Source organism: Dendrobates tinctorius, unplaced genomic scaffold (genome assembly GCF_039654945.1).
Source record: "Dendrobates tinctorius isolate UK_male_01 unplaced genomic scaffold, ASM3965494v1 ptg000107l, whole genome shotgun sequence".
NCBI classification, from domain to species: Eukaryota; Metazoa; Chordata; class Amphibia; order Anura; family Dendrobatidae; genus Dendrobates; species Dendrobates tinctorius.
The window spans coordinates 5,947,318-5,966,284 of NW_027361775.1; the positions used below are offsets into that span (position 1 = coordinate 5,947,318).

General features: G+C 39.6%; 1 protein-coding gene across 1 annotated transcript in view; it reads right to left on the reverse strand.

The window, feature by feature from the left end:
* Positions 1-12,970: 12,970 nt before the first annotated feature.
* Positions 12,971-18,967, reverse strand: part of MLIP (muscular LMNA interacting protein) — a 422,570-nt gene continuing 416,573 nt past the window's right edge. The window contains exon 12 of the mRNA XM_073589143.1: positions 12,971-15,088. The gene's annotated coding sequence lies outside the window, so the exon portion shown is untranslated. The remainder of the gene's footprint in view (positions 15,089-18,967) is intronic.

Below are 18,967 nucleotides of genomic sequence, written 5' to 3' on the forward strand. Positions count from 1 at the left end.
ATATACAGCTCTGGCAAAAATTAAGAGACCTCCACATCAAAACCCTGTCATGGGCAGACCATTCTCCAGACCTGAACCCCATTGAAAACCTCTGGAATAAAATCAAGAGGATGATGGATAGTCACAAGCCATCAAACAAAGAAGAACTGCTTAAATTTTTGCGCCAGAAGCAGTGTGAAAGACTGGTGGCAAGCATGCATACACGCATGAAAGCTGTGATTAAAAATCATGGTTATTCCAGAAAATATTAATTTCTGAACTTTTCCTGAGTTAAAACATTGGTATTGTTGTTCCTAAATGATTATGAATTTGTTTTCTTTGCATTATTTGAGGTCTGAAAGCACTGTTTTTTTGTTTTTTAATTTTGACCATTTGTCAGAAAAATATGCGAAATTTATTGCTTGAAAATTCGAAGACATTTAGTCAGATGTTTGTAGACTAAAAGAACAATTTACATTTTACTCAAAAATATACCTATAAAGAGAAAAAATCAGACAAACTGAATAATTGAAAGTGGTCTCTTAATTTTTGCCAGAGCTGTATATGTATATAGATATATTCACAATATAGCTAAATAATGTTGTTGAACCATTATATTGTTTGGATTTATCTGAATATCAAAGATAATTTTGCAGTAGAAAGGTAAACTTTGTAATTACTGTATACTGTATTACATGCACAAATAAGCTCATACCTGCCAAAAGTGATGTTGTTCAGAACACCAAATTTAATGGGCAACTCCCCATAGCCATGGGAACCTACATAGAATATCGGAGTCAAAAATACCCAACAAAAACTACTTTACAAAGTCACATTTGTCAGTAAAAATATTCAATTTTATTGCACATTTCTTCCAAAGATATATAATGTACAGGAAAGTATCTAACAAAATGAGTCAATATCAAGGTGGAGACATGTTAGAGGGGCAAATCAGTTATTAGGTCTGGAACACATATCAATATTCTACCCATAAAAAAAAGTAGGGGGGATTGATCACATCCTAATTACACCATAGAGGAGAGTGGAATCGAAATTTTTATAAATACTGTATCCAAAACCCCTTCCTTATAGATTCATCTAGGAGCAACTCATACTGTCAATTCAAAGGTAAGGGCAAAAACATAACCCAGAGTTGTTCCCTGCACCAATCAAAAATAGAGGGTGAAAAAATGTAGTAAACTGTATCCATACTCTCATGTTGCAAGGCCACTCTCCCACTACCAATAATCAGAGAACCGCTAAAGTGCTATTGATAGTGCCATATTGTGCGTCACCTTACCCATATAGGGTCCTGGAAAGCCTCTCTGCTGCCCGACGCGTTTCGCCCTACTGGGCTTCCTCGGGGGGCTGTGTGGGTGCTGTATTAAGCCACCTGTATACTTTTATAGGGGAAGAGAAATTAGGAATGGCGCGCGCCATCTTTGAAAAGCCGCGCATGCGCAGAAGCTCTCCTGGGTCCCATCACATCACCACCGGTCTTCCCGGAAGCTGGCGCGCGTCATCGCAGTGGCTGTTGCCAGAGCTGCGTACACACACAGCAAGACCGTAAGGAAGACCGCAGCGGCGCGACAGGACACTCATGCGCATGCGTGGAACAGATGAACAAACTCCTGTGTGCACTAGTATGGCAAGAGACAGTGTCTATTGGCAAGTCAAAAGTTTTTTTAAAACCCCATAGTGTATTAATACAGCCAAGGGATACCAAACTATGAATCCATTCCAGCACAAAGGGTTTTACCCCCAGACTGTCTATGCATAGTAAAAAATGTTATATTCGCAGCTGGTACAAAACATCCAAAAAAACCACAAAAAAGCAGGTATTCAAATTAATATACAAGGATCAATCACAAGGATTATTTTACTGAAACACAGACAGCTGTTATAATCAAGATCAATTAGCTCCAAGGTTACGCGCACGTCTTCCATAGATTTCTTGCATTTCTTCATTCCCCAATATATATGATGGTAGGATAGTAGTGAAGCATATAGAAAGATAGAGACCTCATAGAAGGAACAAATAAAACAAAGAAAATTAATTAAAATACAGAACAAACAAAAAAATACAGGTAAAAATTTAAAAATGAGAAAAAGAGGAATTTTTACCTGTATTTTTTGTTTGTTCTGTATTTTAATTAATTTTCTTTGTTTTATTTGTTCCTTCTATGAGGTCTCTATCTTTCTATACGCTTCAGTACTATCCTACGATCATATATATTGGGGAATGAAGAAATGCAAGAAATCTATGGAAGACGTGCGCGTAACCTTGGAGCTAATTGATCTTGATTATAACAGCTGTCTGTGTTTCAGTAAAATAATCCTTGTGATTGATCCTTGTATATTAATTTGAATACCTGCCTTTTTGTGGTTTTTTTGGATGTTTTGTACCAGCTGCGAATATAACATTTTTTACTATGCATAGACAGTCTGGGGGTAAAACCCTTTGTGCTGGAATGGATTCATAGTTTGGTATCCCTTGGCTGTATTAATACACTATGGGGTTTTAAAAAAACTTTTGACTTGCCAATAGACACTGTCTCTTGCCATACTAGTGCACACAGGAGTTTGTTCATCTGTTCCACGCATGCGCATGAGTGTCCTGTCGCGCCGCTGCGGTCTTCCTTACGGTCTTGCTGTGTGTGTACGCAGCTATGGCAACAGCCACTGCGATGACGCGCGCCAGCTTCCGGGAAGACCGGTGGTGACTTGACGGGACCCAGGAGAGGTTCTGCGCATGCGCGGCTTTTCAAAGATGGCGCGCGCCATTCCTAATTTCTCTTCCCCTATAAAAGTATACAGGTGGCTTAATACAGCACCCACACAGCCCCCCGAGGAAGCCCAGTAGGGCGAAACGCGTCGGGCAGCAGAGAGGCTTTCCAGGACCCTATATGGGTAAGGTGACGCACAATATGGCACTATCAATAGCACTTTAGCGGTTCTCTGATTATTGGTAGTGGGAGAGTGGCCTTGCAACATGAGAGTATGGATACAGTTTACTACATTTTTTCACCCTCTATTTTTGATTGGTGCAGGGAACAACTCTGGGTTATGTTTTTGCCCTTACCTTTGAATTGACAGTATGAGTTGCTCCTAGATGAATCTATAAGGAAGGTGTTTTGGATGCAGTATTTATAAAAATTTCGATTCCACTCTCCTCTATGATGTAATTAGGATGTGATCAATCCCCCCTACTTTTTTTTATGGGTACAATATTGATATGTGTTCCAGACCTTATAACTGATTTGCCCCTCTAACATGTCTCCACCTTGATATTGACTCATTTTGTTAGATACTTTCCTGTACATTTTATATCTTTGTAAGAAATGTGCAATAAAATTGAATATTTTTACTGACAAATGTGACTTTGTAAAGTAATACTGTATTACATGCAAAGAAATATGATAGAAAGCATATATATAATTACATGAACAAGGAAGGTCAAGAACACTATGCACAGTGTTGGTGTAGAGGAAGAGAAGCTGAGAGGACCCATGTGTGAATATATCAAGCATCACTTAATGTCAACCACCCCAGCATCATAAATGAAAGATCTTTAGCAATTCAGAGTGGATGACCACATATAGAAGGCGTTATTCTATAGTCTGCAGCCTTTCCCATCTCGTCTCTAGTGGGTAGTTGCAATTTATCTTCCACATTCTGCTTTATTCTTTGTTTTCTTCTTTTTGAACTAATCAGTTTTTGAAGAGGAATTAAGTGGGTTTGCTACATGGAAAATGTATAAGACATAGTAGTAAAAAAAATGACAAGCTTGGACCATCCGTGAAAATAACACATGGGATTATTTCATTTATTTAAAGTACTGAATTTCAAAGTTCATGTGTAGGTAAACACTAGAAATGGAAAAAATTATTGTAAGAGAATTAAATTTGCCTCGAAACTTGCAAAAAATGTTGATTTGCCCGAATCCTATTTAAGATATAACATGGGCAAATTCAGCCAAACAGTTGCCGGCTGGCTGCCTATTTGCTAAATTATAAACAGGCTGAGTCGAAGGGGTTAAAAAAAATTATACTGACCTGATCATCCCTTGTCTGACCATGCATCTCCATGTCAATTCAGTCTTCTTCTTTGGTCCAGTTTCCATTAGGCCATCTTATAGCATCTTATAGTGCCTGACCATCTTCAGCGTCTTCCAGTACCAGGCAATGGAACAGGTGAGGGTCAGGTGAGTATAATATTTATTTTTAATTATGTTTAGTATGGTCTAGGATCTGCACAGGTCTCAGAGTATAATAATGCACATGAATTCACATTGAATAGCTTTGATTCAAATTGAATTTCTTAAACAAATTCAAGCGAATCTTTAAATTTGAAATTTTGCAGATTCATTCTTTACTAGTAGACACTTGTCTGTGTAGTACATTGACTGCCCAATGACACAAACAATTATCATTGAAATTAACAATGCAGATGAGAACTGGAAACAATAATAAAGGAGATAGTATTCTCTTTTGAGCCTTATTGTTAGTTAAAGCATTCAGTACTTTCACCTTTATATGCCATCATTAAAATAACTTCTACATACTTTGCTTTCTTCTCTAGCAGCAATTGTAATTGTATTATATAACAAAGCTGTATTTACATTTCTGATTTCTTCACATCTGAAATCTCCCCTCATTTTTAGACACAAAACTCTGCCGATTAGTACTCCCTTTAGGCTTTACAACAGTAATCTGCACAGTATTCACATGTGCTATTGGGAATACTCCTGTCCCACTGCACTATTAGGTGTTGGTTGGGCTCTCATATTCCAGCCAGTGTGGAACAGGTTCTAATGTCATTCTCACAATTTTTTATTCTAATTATTTATTATTGTTATTGATATATTGTGTTTTTTTTAAGAGAATATGTCTAAAACTAAGAATTAGTTGATAATTAAACATAAATTCCACCTGTAATATTATGCAAATTGCATCTTCAGATAGAAAGAGGACTTGAACTCTATAGAGCCACCTATTGGTAGTAGTGATCCTACAAGTCACAACCAACCCTTTAACAAGTCTTCTAATATATTAAATATTTTAGGGTTAATCCACAAACATAAGATACACAGTGGATTTTCCAACAGAAAAAGGATTTATCTCATCCACAATGCCTGTACTGTCTATTAACAGTAGAAAAATAGGTAGGCTCTCTCAAACTGCCTAACGGGGAGTAGGTGCTTAGATGAATGATTCATTCATTAAATACATTTGTATACTTCAGCACACAAGAGACAGAAAGCATTGAAATTTGTTGTTTTTTTTTTGGATTCCGACCCTTGGCCACAGTGTGACTAGTTCTGGTGGAACCTAGATCCTCTGACCATTCACATACAGATGTTCCTTAACAAAGGCCTAGTTTGGCAGAAACATTGGTCTTTATGTTCTGTTTTACGTGGGTCAGATTATAATAAAATCACCAAATTTCAATGTTCTTCCATCTCCTGTGTGCCGAAGAATACAATTTTATCTGCCTATCAACAAACCAGCATTTTGGGTTTTTATGAAACCTTCTCCACACTCTGAAGATTTTGACCAGGGATGAGTGGATCAGGCAAGATTAGGATATACATGCTCGCAGTTATTCTCTGCAAATTCAGTGTCCCTTATAATGCTTTGGGGTCAATCCAAACATCACTGTATTATAAACATAAGTTGTAAAAAATAAATTCTTATACTCACTTCACAGCTCATCTCTGCAGCCCATCCACTCCACTCCACTGTCACCATTCTGGTTTTTGCCACATTTTATGTTTACTGCTATTTGTGCTGAAACCCCTAGGCCTCTCACAGTAGACAAAGACATGTGGCTCGGATAAAGCCCAGGAGAGCTTTGCAAAAGCACGCTCAAAAGTTGAGCAATGTGTCACAATTCATGACATGTGCCACGACATTGTGTGAACATGCACAGTACCATCATGGGTTTCATAAGAGTCAGAAGTTACAGCCTAGTGTGAGTGGCCTGGGGATTTAAGTGTGAGTGGTGATCAGAAAATGTTGTAGGGACCGGACAGGACAGCGCCAAGTGGTTCAACATTTCGACTTCACAGCACAGTCTTTGTCAAGCACTATATATATATATATATATATATATATATATATATATATATATATATATACACAGTGGGGAAAAAAAGTATTTAGTCAGTCAGCAATAGTGCAAGTTCCACCACTTAAAAAGATGAGAGGCGTCTGTAATTTACATCATAGGTAGACCTCAACTATGGGAGACAAACTGAGAAAAAAAAATCCAGAAGATCACATTGTCTGTTTTTTTTTTTTCATTTTATTTGCATATTATGGTGGAAAATAAGTATTTGGTCAGAAACAAAATTTCATCTCAATACTTTGTGATATATCCTTTGTTGGCAATGACAGAGGTCAAACGTTTTCTGTAAGTCTTCACAAGGTTGCCACACACTGTTGTTGGTATGTTGGCCCATTCCTCCATGCAGATCTCCTCTAGAGCAGTGATGTTTTTGGCTTTTCGCTTGGCAACACGGACTTTCAACTCCCTCCAAAGGTTTTCTATAGGGTTGAGATCTGGAGACTGGCTAGGCCACTCCAGGACCTTGAAATGCTTCTTACGAAGCCACTCCTTCGTTGCCCTGGCGGGGTGCTTTGGATCATTGTCATGTTGAAAGACCCAGCCACGTTTCATCTTCAATGCCCTTGATGATGGAAGGAGGTTTGCACTCAAAATCTCACGATACATGGCCCCATTCATTCTTTCATGTACCCGGATCAGTCGTCCTGGCCCCTTTGCAGAGAAACAGCCCCAAAGCATGATGTTTCCACCACCATGCTTTACAGTAGGTATGGTGTTTGATGGATGCAACTCAGTATTCTTTTTCCTCCAAACACGACAAGTTGTGTTTCTACCAAACAGTTCCAGTTTGGTTTCATCAGACCATAGGACATTCTCCCAAAACTCCTCTGGATCATCCAAATGCTCTCTAGCAAACTTCAGACGCACCCGGACATGTACAGGCTTAAGCAGTGGGACACGTCTGGCACTGCAGGATCTGAGTCCATGGTGGCGTAGTGTGTTACTTATGGTAGGCCTTGTTACATTGGTCCCAGCTTTCTGCAGTTCATTCACTAGGTCCCCCCGCGTGGTTCTGGGATTTTTGCTCACCGTTCTTGTGATCATTCTGACCCCACAGGGTGGGATTTTGCGTGGAGCACCAGATCGAGGGAGATTATCAGTGGTCTTGTATGTCTTCCATTTTCTAATTATTGCTCCCACAGTTGATTTCTTCACTCCAAGCTGGTTGGCTATTGCAGATTCCGTCTTCCCAGCCTGGTGCAGGGCTACAATTTTTTCTGGTGTCCTTTGACAGCTCTTTGGTCTTCACCATAGTGGAGTTTGGAGTCAGACTGTTTGAGGGTGTGCACAGGTGTCTTTTTATACTGATAACAAGTTTAAACAGGTGCCATTACTACAGGTAATGAGTGGAGGAAAGAGGAGACTCTTAAAGAAGAAGTTACAGGTCTGTGAGAGCCAGAAATCTTGATTGCTTGTTTCTGACCAAATACTTATTTTCCACCATAATATGCAAATAAAATGAAAAAAAAACAGACAATGTGATTTTCTGGATTTTTTTTTCTCAGTTTGTCTCCCATAGTTGAGGTCTACCTATGATGTAAATTACAGACGCCTCTCATCTTTTTAAGTGGTGGAACTTGCACTATTGCTGACTGACTAAATACTTTTTTTCCCCACTGTATATATATATATATATATATATATATATATATATATATATAATATAGAGAGAGAGACAGAGTATATATTATATATATATATATATATATATACACACACTCTATATCTTAATTTGACATTCTCAGCCTGCGCCGCTGATTGTAACCATGGCCTGCTGATTTTTACTGTGGATTTCATCCTATGCAATTTAACTAGAGAAATGGTAAATTTGTGGGATTTCCAAAGTGAAATGAAAAGAAAAATCCAAAATATATGTGCAGCCAATATGTAGAGTCAATTTCATATCTAGAAAGATCCACAGGAACATTCTTTTGAACAATATCAGTTCAATTTAAGCCGTCAATGAAGGCCTTTTAATCTTTTCTACATGAAAGTGAAGGTGTTCGATGCTTGGTTGAGATGAATTAAGATTAGTTAGAGATGAAGTCCAGCCTTGTGAACATCTTGTAATTTTTAAACCATCATATAGATGCAAATTAATCACATTCACACTTTGGATGTGACTGGAACGAAAGGATGTGTCTCACTCATGACATGTCTGTTATAGTAAATACTTGTTTTTCATATGAAATAAAAGTTCTTTTGTTGTGCATTACTACTAAAGTTTACAAATTGACAGCTAGAAGTTATTAATAGGGAGAGTGTCCTTATACAATTTGACAATATTCAATCAGTGCTGAAGGTAGCGGACTACATAGGGCCACACACATTTCACAAGGAGAATTTTAACACACTTTTCTATTTATTCATAAACTTCCAAGGGGAATAATAGATGAACAGCACAACACAGAGGTTTAGGAAAACATGCTCCAGATTTGTTAGTTTATGGGGCCTTTAAGTTGTTAATAAAACAGATATGTCAATAAACCTGATGGGTCCTCCTTAATTTCACCACTGAGAATTTCAATTCTCAATTTGAAGACAAAGAGCAAAAAAATATAAAGAAACATATGTGCCTATTGCAGCGCATCATAGCAGTAAAATAGGGACAATAGATTATTATTGGCTCTCTTTCTTCTGTTCATTGTGAGGATTTCTAAGTTCTGAAGCCATTTGACTATTTTAAGTGACTCCTAATGGTAAAAGATCTGACATTATAGAAGGATAGTGGTAGATTTACTCAATTAAGCATTCATGCATCAAGGTCCTATGGCAACTGTATGGAGCTGATAAAAATGCACAGTAGCAACGCCTTTATCTCTGAAATTTCAGGTCAGAACTAATACCTAAACAGCTAATCTCAAGAACAGCTTTGTAAAGTGCAATAGGCTGTTAAATGATGCGATAACTTGGTAAATCTGTACGAAATGTCAAATTATGTTATACTGGTAGGAAATGCTAGTTACCAAGTTGTTTGGTTATTTATTGCAACTACATAGATAATAAACTGTTAATAATAACAGTATAGCCATCGAGACAAGCAAAGGGACAGGAACATTTAATTCACACAATGTGACATACATGAGTATGGAGCACTGCATAATGCAGAGCTTCTAGTTCTAAATGGCAGCAAAACAATTCTAGGCTGTGTCACACTGAAATCTGGGACCTTGCAAAGCAGTTACATTATATAGATGTAGTCTACTATGCAACGTTAACTTATGAAAGGTCTTGTGATTAATGCAGATTTTGTAGTATTTTCTAGCTTAATCCAGGAGTGAATCATAAAAGGATGATTACTATGAAGTTGAAAATCCAAATGCAGTTTTGCAGCAGTTTGTCTGACAGTTTTTGATGCATTTTTTTTATTATTTTTCATACTCCTGTCTTTGGTTCATACATTGTCCTAAAACTTCATGTGTGATCTCAGACTCATGCAAAGGCTTAGCATACATTCACATATTGCAGATTCCTGCAACTAAAAACAGTTCCACCAATCAGAATGAGCTTTGTTTAGATGGGAAACAGATGGCTTATCATGAGATCTATTAAGGAAAATGGGAGAGTCGAAAAATAAAATTTTATACAAACTAGTGCTTTTATATATAGTGTTTTAGATGTTGCATAATATGAGGTGTACCCAGGTAAAAACAAACAACAAAAATCAAATTAGTAAAAACATAACAATCATCAATGAGCACATCACATGAACAATCATCACAATTAGCATACATTATTATATCTTGACGCTATAGCCCTTATTAAAACTTTGGAAAAAAAAATGAACAGAAAGCCAAATTTGGAAAGAAGCAAGCTAGATCTTCCACTTCAACATTGGTTCTATCCTACTTGTACTATATTTTGTTGTCTACCAATATTTGGAGTGGTTTTAACATTAGATTTTATGTTTTTTTAAGATTTTTCTCTACTACACAGATAAAGGGTTAGAAAATAATTTTAAAAAAATCTTTTTGGGCATTCTGAGTTTAAAGAAAATACAGAATGCCTAAATCAAAATGACCCAAGCGGATGGAAGCTACAACGAACAATTCTCTCATTGGCAGGCTCAGCAGGTCCATGCACTACACAGAGAACCCATTGATTTTAATGAGAGCTGAGTTTTTTCCCCTAGTGGAATAGAAATTGAATGATCTAAACTTTCTTGTGAGCTTCCCTGAAAAATACATGTAATGATTAAATGTGCATAGTAGCATTTCTAGTGAAGTGAAGTCTTATATTATGATATGACTGTGACGAGCGTCAGCTTATGCTGAGTCATTTTTCCTTTTTGAGTGGACCCTCTGGGCTGTGGCACCCACCCACCTAGGGCGAGCTGACCTAGTGAGAACCCACCCCCTATACAGGGAGTGTCAGGGGCAAGACCAAGGGGGTGAGCCACCACAGCAGCTGGACCAGACGGCCGGCTCAGGGAGACACTATTGAGTGTCTGGCAACAGGACGGACAGGATACGAAACATAAAGTGAAGTCACAGGGTTTCTTCAGCAAACGTGGTTACACACTTTATTCATGTGCAAGGCATAAACAGGGAATCAGGTGCAGGGCACAAATGGTGAAACACGGCAAGGTGCGTGCAAGGGCGCACCAAATGTTCCAGACATAAAACGTGCAGAAAAAATACCAGGGTTGGGCAGGGTACGTGTTAGGGGTCACACCAGAGATTACTGGAAGGATGCGTGCTAGGACACGCTAGAGTCCAAGACAAGGTGCGTGCAAGGAGACACGCCAAGGTCCAAGGCAGGGTGCAATGACATCAGACTCCGCACTTTAGGCAACGACCATCAGGATCCAGGCATCAGGCTGCGGACATCAGCTCTGGACATCAGGCCGCAGTTATCTGGTTCCGGACCTCTGGCAGCGGTCGGCAGGCTTTGGGAATCCGGCAGGCAAACCAGGATACGAAGCAGGTACAAGGATGGAGGCCTGCACGTGTAGAGGGACACGCCAGGGACAGGTACAAAGATGAAGGCCTGTGCGTGTAGAGAGACACACCAAGGATGGGTACAAGGAAAGAGGCCTGCACGTGTAGAGGGACACGCCAGGGACAGGCAAGGCAGAGTCCTGCGCATGCAGAGAGGCACTCCAGGGTCAGGCGAGGCAGAGTCCTGCACGTGCAGAGAGGCACGCCAGGGTCAGGCGAGGCAGAGTCCTGCGCATGTAGAGAGGCACGCAAGGGTCAGACGAGGCAGAGTCCTGCATGTGCAAAGAGGCACGCCAGGGTCAGGGTTCAAGGACAAAATTAGGGCCTGTCTGTGCAAGAGGGCGCCACAGGTTACATGGCAAAACCTGCACGTACTTTTACAGAAGCATGGGGAGGTATGCCATGGGCAGGTGAGGACCTGCACGTGCTATAGAAAGCACAAAGAGCACAGTGCAGAAACAGCGTGAGGTGCAAGGGAGCACTGAGAGGACAGCTGGGGCACTGGCTAGCTGATCGGGCTGCGGCACTGACAGACGGCAAGACTCCAGCAAACCCGGCTGAGGCATGGCAGGCGACACAGCTGTCACTGACCGACGAGCATGGCTGAGGTACAAGCAGGCAGGCACGGCTAGGGCAGGCACGGCTGAGGCACAAACAGGAGGCTAGGAAGGCCAGCCGCATGCAAAGAGCACACGAAGCAACAAGGCAAAGCAAGACGAGAAACAAGACAGAGCTTAGGAAAGGTACGGAACAAGGAACGGAAGCTAGACTGAAGCACAGAACGGAATCAGAGCAAGGAAGGACGACAAGGCAAAGCAGAGCATAGACAAAACATGGCACGAAAGACAAACAATAGACAAGGCACGGGACAAGAGACAGTATGAGCACGGAGCGTGTGCAGAGACGCATGACAGGGCAGAGTGCAAGGACATAGAATAAAGGGAGCAACCCAGCAGACCAAGCAGCCATGCAGGGAAGCAACACAATACTCAGGCCCTGAGCATAGGGAGGGGCGGTCTGATATAGGGCATTAGCACCTCCACTTCTGGGTCAGGACCAGGGGAGAACTTCCAGTTCAGTTCCTCCAGGATCACAGAGAGCAGTCACATGACCAGAGATTCCAGACAAGCAGAGATAATTGCAGAACCAGACACTGCTGGAACCTAGGAAAGGTCACATGATCAGGGGATCCAGACATGCAGAGATGATTGCAGAACCAGACAGTGCTGGAACCTAGGAAGGACACATGATCAGGGGTTCTTGGAACACAGAGATGATCACAGAAGGCAGAGCAGAAACGCAGGCATCTTGCAGCCCAACAGTCATGAGGTGAGTGTGCACACTGCTCTAGGGAGCATGCAGGATAGCAGACATGAGATGCGCGTGCACACCGCTCCAGGGGTCATGAGGCAAAACAGACAAGGTGGACATGACAGACATGGCGATCATAACAATGACTCTGAGGGTACAGTGAACTTATTAGAATAAAGTTTTTATGTGTCTATATTCCATTATTGGATTAAAAAACATTAAATATTTAATATTATTCTGGACACACTAATCAAAAAAATAAATTAAAAAAATCACAATTTATATCTGTCTCTAAGCCCTTTACATAGGTTTATATTTTTATAAGATGCATAGTGTTGCATCAGGATTATTGGGATATTGAATTAGCTGATTTCATCTGTGCCCTTGTACAGAAGCATGTAAAAGTGTGAAATTACTGTTACTGTGGAAAGTTAAGCAAGTTGAAGATGAAATGATCTTTAAAAGGCCCAAAGTTAAGGATCAGAAATTCCTCTGTATTTTAGGCAAAAAAGGTTTTATATACATATATATACTGTATATATATATATATATATATATATATATAGTCATCTTTTACCTTTTAAAATTTACAAAAAGGAAAATGGGCCAACGCAAAAATGTGTGCACCCTGCATGGTTGGTACCTTTAGAAAGTATCACAGCTTGTAAACACTTTTTATAGCAAGACAAGAGTATTTCATTTCTTTTTTGAGGGACTTTCATCCATTCTTTCTTGGAAACTTCATCCAGTTCTCAGAGATTACTTGGTTGTCTTGTATGCACTGCTATCTTGACGTCTATGCCTCTCTAGCAATCCTATGAGCAGCTCTCACTGAAATTTCGCTTGGTCTTCCAGACCTTATCTTGACCGCCACTGTACCTGTTAACTACAATTTGTTTTATTAACATTTCAAACTGAGGAAAGGGCAACTTGAAAATGCTTTGCTATCTTCATAAAGACTTCTGCTTTGTGGATCTTCACCATTTTCATTTTCAGAGTGCTAGGCAGTTGCTTAGAAGAACCCATGGCTGCAGTTTGTTGGCACAAAATTATACAAAAAAAAATCACTGACTGTAGTGGAAAAATAATAAAACTTAACTTTTAATGTTATAAATAATAAATCATCCACCGTGCTTGCGTGCAGTCTGTCCACCAAACCCCTTAATTTTAAGGGGTTTAAGGAAGACACTTATATAAATCACTCAATATGTCAATCTTATTAAAGATTCAGTGAGATTGACAAATTTAGTGATGTGTAAATGGTAAAATAGTGATATTGGTTTGTCATCAAGAGCCTAAATGTCACTTTGGTATGTCCAATGGGGATAATGTGTAATAAGTTATGAATTTTAATTTACTGGTAGTATATCTAGGAAATTCTTTCAGTAATTAGTAATGACACAGTGTCATTTCCTCAGGATAAGGTCATAGTGCACTAATTACTAAGCGCACCTCATAATAAATTCCAAAGCCATACTGATAGGGAATTTGGATTGTGAACCCTATTGGGGACAGCAATGATAATGTGTGCAAAACTGTAAAGTGCTGTGGAATATTTTGGCGCTATATAAATAAAGAGATTATTACCTAGTGGAACACTCCCTGATCACTAAATATATAGTGGGGTAGTGAATGAGTGGAGGGGGTGTTTCACTGTTGAATATTTATGTGTCAAAGATTCTGACAATTTAGTGTCCTATTTTATTTATATTAGTATCCCCCGTAAACCCCTTATTGATAAAATCAAGGGGTTTAGTGGACAGACTGCATGCAAGCATGGTGGATGATTTATTTATTAATTATCTCATTAAAAGTTAAGTTAATGTTATTTTTCCACTACAGTCAGTGATTTTTGTATAATTCGGTGGGATATTAATTTGGTCATAGGGTGTCTTATCAGTGATACACAAAATTAGAGGAGGCTGAGTTTTTATAAAGCTGTGAAATTTGCAGCCCCTGGCCATTCCTAACAATGATAGTGAACAAGCCATAACCCTACCAGTCTACTTAAGGTCTGAAACTTTGGTCAAGGTATCTATCCAAAATTTTGCATTGGCCTATTTACCTTTTTGTAATTTTTAAAATGTAAAAAATGACAATATATTTTTTTTTCCTAAAATACAAAGGAAATGTTTCATTTTGAGCTTTAGGCCTTTCAGAAATTATTTAATCTTCAACTTGCTTAACTGTTCACAATAACAGTAATGTAGACCACGAGTGCCCAAACTTTTACAAGCCACTGTACATACTTGCAGAGCTCTGATTACTGGATACAGCATTCTATAATTACACTAAAAAGCATTGTGTTATGGAGTATTTATGTTCACATCCTGAGTAGATGGCCTGACAAATCTTACTTTATTTAGCCAATTATTTTAAATTATGAATCCCTTACAATATTCAATTACATTTCCTTGAACTTGGATTTACTTGTTAATTGCTCAAGCACATTTTCTATCTATAATGATAATTAATTACAGCATTAGTATGTAAGAACTCTGCCTGTACAGAAATACAAATGTACAGCATATCAATAAATTTCCATTAATTATACCAAGATGCCCCAACTGCATATGTTACAATGAAAAAGGTTATTTTTAAATACATATCCTTTTTGCTCATGTATTAGCCAAGCTACGTGATGGGAAAACTATATAGGTAATGTCCAAATGTTTCTCTGTCCAGCTCTGTCTTTCCAACGTCATTCTTTTTTTTATTCTTGTTTTAATCTGCAAGACAAGAAATCAAAGCAAACCAAACATTTTTATAATGCCCACCATCAAAACGCAATTAAAAGGAACATACAATGAATTGATCCTTGTTACTTTACTATGCGCATGTATACAATGAGGATGACATTACCTTAATATCACAGTAATTTGCTAATGTAATACAAGAGTGAAGATAAAAAAAGATAATATAGTATGTCTCATTATACACACAATACTTTACACGGTAACAGCATTTTTAATCACTTTGTCATAAAATAATCTGCAAAAATGTGGCTAAAATACACACAATATTCCTGATTTGGGAGTCTATACATTCACTGCAGGATACTTGCAGTGTTAGAATATAATAAATCGTTAAACATTTTGTTATTCAAAAATGAATAAATAGTTTCATGCAAATCAAATCTCAGAAAATGATGATAGTGATTAATCCAAATTTTGAAGGGGAATTCATAACTAATTTTCAAATTAATTTACACATCTCTACTACCATGCGTACTTGCAGTTTCTATGTAGCATTGGTTTACAAATGAAATGTGTGCTGTGTATGTGACATTCAATATACAGTAGTATGAAAAAGTGTTTGCCCTCTTCCTGATTTCCTATTCTTTTGCATATATGTCACACTTAAATATTTCAGATCACCAAACAAATGCAAATAGTAGACAAAGATAACACAATTAAACACAAAATACAGTTTTTAAAATAAGGTCTTCATTATGTGAAAAAGTGATTGCTCCCCCTCTTTAAAACATAAATTGTCTATAGTTTATCACATCTTTGGGAAGCGGAGTTCAAATTCCCTGGCACATGCAGGCCTGATTACTGACACACCTGTTCACAATCAAGAAATCACTTAAATATAACCTGCCTGATAAAGTGAAGTAGACCAAAAATGATGTCAAAAGCTTGAGTTGCTTTGGAATGTGTATAAATGTCCTACAATATCAAATCCAAAATCAACCACTCTTTATAATCTAGGGCCCTCATCACATTAGCAATTGTAAGGCACCATTCTAAGTCAACCCCAAGTTATCTCTAACCCTTAGTAACTATCACAACTCCCTTTACAACAAAACAATTGTGGTATATATTTTTCTAAACTACAGCATCCTTGGAATAAACAAAACATAATAGAAAGCATTTAACCTTCATGTAACTGTGATTGCTTTTCACTATCTCCTGACAAAACGCTTAAAAAGTAACCGTTTACATTTTTTATTTCATAAATCAATAATACACATAGAAATAACCACCTTTATAGCTTTGCGAAGAATCCTCTTTTTTCTCTTCCGGGACTTGTCATTCTTTCCTAAAATTTTAAGTTCACCGGTAAAATCTGTCTTCAGTGAGGGCAGATTTTTACATTGCTGAGATAGAATAACAGTTGCTATTGATATGATTGTATTTTGACTTGAGGGAAGGAGCTTTGCTTCTACCTTTGCTTCTACCTAATCAACAGAGAGCCCTGGCACACCAGCCTGACCAAAGAGCTGAGGCAAGCTTCCAGGGCTGCTGAGCGCAGATGGAAAAGATCCCACTCCAACGAGCACTTCATCGCATTCAAACAGTCCCTCACTACTTTCAAGACCACACTCGCCACAGCTAAACAAACCTACTTCTCATCTCTCATATCCTCCCTGTCTCACAACCCTAAACAGTTATTCAACACCTTCAATTCTCTCCTCCGCCCCCCAGCACCTCTTCCCTCCCCACTCATCTCAGCTGAAGACTTTGCCTCATTTTTCAAGCAGAAGATTGATAACATCAGAGACAGTTTTGGTCAACAACCCCCAGAGCCCTTCCCCCCGACTTCCCAGCCCTCCACCTTCAAAACCAACTTCTCCACCATTACAGAAGATCGACTCTCCACTCTACTCTCAAGATCACATCTCACCACCTGTGCACTCGACCCGATCCCATCCCACTTCATACCAAACCTCACCACAGTCTTCATCCCAACCCTAACCCATCTCTTCAACCTATCACTAACAACTGGTGTTTTCCCCTCAAGCTTTAAACATGCCTCCATCACACCTATCCTCAAAAAGCCCTCTCTTGACCCATCCTCTGTATCTAGCTATCGCCCTATATCACTTCTCCCCTACGCCTCCAAGCTACTGGAACAACATGTCTACCTTGAACTGTCCTCCCATCTCTCTTCTTGCTCCCTCTTCGACCGCTTACAATCTGGCTTCCGGTCACACCACTCCACTGAAACTGCCCTTACTAAGGTCACCAATGACCTCTTAACCGCCAAGAGCAAGCGACACTACTCTGTCCTCCTCCTCCTGGACCTGTCGGCTGCCTTTGACACAGTGGACCATTCCCTATTATTACAGACCCTCTCATCCCTCGGCATCACAGACTTGGCCCTATCCTGGATCTCATCATACCTAACAGACCGGACATTCAGCATCTCCCACTCACACACCACCTCCTCACCTCGCCCCCTATCTGTCGGAGTCCCACAAGGTTCAGTCCTTGGGCCCCTGCTGTTCTCTATTTACACCTTTGGCCTGGGACAGCTCATAGAATCTCATGGCTTTCAGTATCATCTCTATGCTGATGACACACAGATCTACATCTCTGGACCAGATATCACCTCCCTACTAACCAGAATCCCTCAATGTCTGTCCACTATTTCATCCTTCTTCTCCGCTAGATTTCTGAAACTCAACATGGACAAAACAGAATTCATCATCTTTCCCCCATCTCACGTGGCCCCCCCTATGAACCTATCAATTACAGTAAATGACTGCCCACTCTCCCCAGTCCCACAAGCTCGCTGTCTCGGAGTAATCCTTGACGCTGATCTCTCCTTCAAACCACATATCCAAGCCCTTTCCACTTCCTGCCGACTTCAACTCAAAAATATTTCACGAATCCGTTCATTCCTCACCCAAGAATCTGCAAAAACCCTAGTCCATGCCCTCATCATCTCTCGCCTTGACTACTGCAACCTCCTGCTCTGTGGCCTCCCCTCAAACACTCTCGCACCCCTCCAATCTATTCTAAACTCTGCTGCCCGACTAATCCACCTGTCCCCCCGCTATTCCCCAGCTTCTCCCCTCTGTCAATCCCTTCACTGGCTCCCAATTGCCCAGAGACTCCACTACAAAACCCTAACCATGACATACAAAGCCATCCACAACCTGTCTCCTCCATACATCTGTGACCTCGTCTCCCGGTACTTTCCCGCACGCAACCTCCGATCCTCACAAGATCTCCTTCTCTACTCCCCTCCTATCTCCTCTTCCCACAATCGCATACAAGAGTTCTCTCACGCATCACCCCTACTCTGGAACTCTCTACCACAACATATCAGACTCTCACCTACCATTGAAACCTTCAAAAAGAGCCTGAAGACCCACCTCTTCCGACAAGCCTACAACCTGCAGTAACCACCGATCGACCAAACCGCTGCACGACCAGCTCTACCCTCGCCTACTGTATTATCACCCATCCCTTGTAGATTGTGAGCCCTCGCGGGCAAGGTCCTCTCTCCTCCTGTACCAGTTATGACTTGTATTGTTTAAGATTATTGTACTTGTTTGCATGTATAGCCCTCCTTACATGTAAAGCGCCATGGAATAAATGGCGCTATAACAATAAATAATAATAATAATAATAATAATAATACCTTCTCGTCTCTACATAAAATTTTATCAGTAGCAATTGTCAGCAGTGATGAGGGAATATGTTTAGAAAACGATCTCCAAACATAAATTTGGCTTGAATGTGGCACATTTGGATTCGTGATCGGAAACACGAGCAAAATTTAATAAAATCAGTAAAAAAAAAAAAATCGGTAACATTGGGTAAAAAGTGCAGCGAAATGTGTTGCCACAAAAGTATTTTCAGCACTTTAGCAAT